General features: G+C 46.1%; 1 non-coding gene across 1 annotated transcript; it reads left to right on the top strand.

Annotated features, from left to right (window-relative positions):
- Positions 1-284: 284 nt before the first annotated feature.
- Positions 285-401, top strand: LOC116681454 (U5 spliceosomal RNA). Its single transcript, XR_004330016.1, has one exon. It is a non-coding gene; the product is annotated as a U5 spliceosomal RNA (small nuclear RNA).
- The last annotated feature ends 607 nt before the right edge of the window (positions 402-1,008 follow it).

Below are 1,008 nucleotides of genomic sequence, written 5' to 3'. Positions count from 1 at the left end.
CATCGACCTCTGGATTATGAGCCCAGCACGCTTCCGCTGTGCCACTCTGCTGTGGTAATCTGAACTTCCTGATTACTAACAAATTGATTATTGACATGTTACACTTGTGACTGGCTGGTGTTTTAAAAACAGGGCATTGTGAGTACAGATATAACATCAGTAAGAGTCTACCAAGTGCCTCTTATCATTTTAGTTTGGAAAGCGGCACACCAAGTCAATTTTACCGCGACGGTTTTAACTGGGTCGACTAGGGTTTTCAGCTGCTCTCGAGCAGACAGCTGTACTCACTCTGGTTTCTCTTCATAACACATAAGTCTTTTGCCTTTTACTAAAGACTTCCTTGGAGGGGAACACAGATGAGCTAAAACTAGTTTGGGTGGGCTTTGCTGTATGGCCGAGCCTTTTGTACTTGTGAAAAACAAATATGCTGTCCTTAACTAGACTCAGTGTCCTCACAGCACAGCTAGTGCTATATGGGGCGAGGCCAAAGAAACAGATACCAGCATGTGACTTTGCAAATCAGTGGCTCACCCTGGCCACCATGAAAGATGCCATTTGGACCTCCAGAAACTTGCTGGTAAGAAAGTACATGCCGATCCCCTCCCCCGTGGCTGTGATCAGGATGGCTGCAATATATATAGTAGTATGTGTTCATGTTTGCACTTTTGTTTTTGAATGGTAATGAACAACTGTGCTGTATCCGTTATTTACGTTCCCTGTGTTTGTCACAATGTGGGGATCTGATTTTTATAGTAGTGTGGCCGAGTGGTCTAAGGCGTTGGATTAGGCTCCAGTCTCTCTGGAGGCGTGGGTTCAAATCCCACCACTGCCATTTGCTGAAATGTTACATACATTGGTACACTCCTTGCTGAGGATTGCCTAAATCCTCCTTTCCAGCAGCTTGGAGTAGAGTTTACCAGGAGCCTGAGCAGTGTGATACTCCTGGAATGGGCAGATGCTGTTCTTCTTGAGAGGGGAACCACCACCCTGGTCTGCCACTCCTTAGGC

The sequence above is a fragment of the Etheostoma spectabile genome, unplaced genomic scaffold (assembly GCF_008692095.1).
Source record: "Etheostoma spectabile isolate EspeVRDwgs_2016 unplaced genomic scaffold, UIUC_Espe_1.0 scaffold00018627, whole genome shotgun sequence".
Taxonomy (NCBI): Eukaryota; Metazoa; Chordata; class Actinopteri; order Perciformes; family Percidae; genus Etheostoma; species Etheostoma spectabile.
Note: the sequence above shows the minus strand (reverse complement) of the source record. Positions and strands in the feature narration are given on the sequence as shown.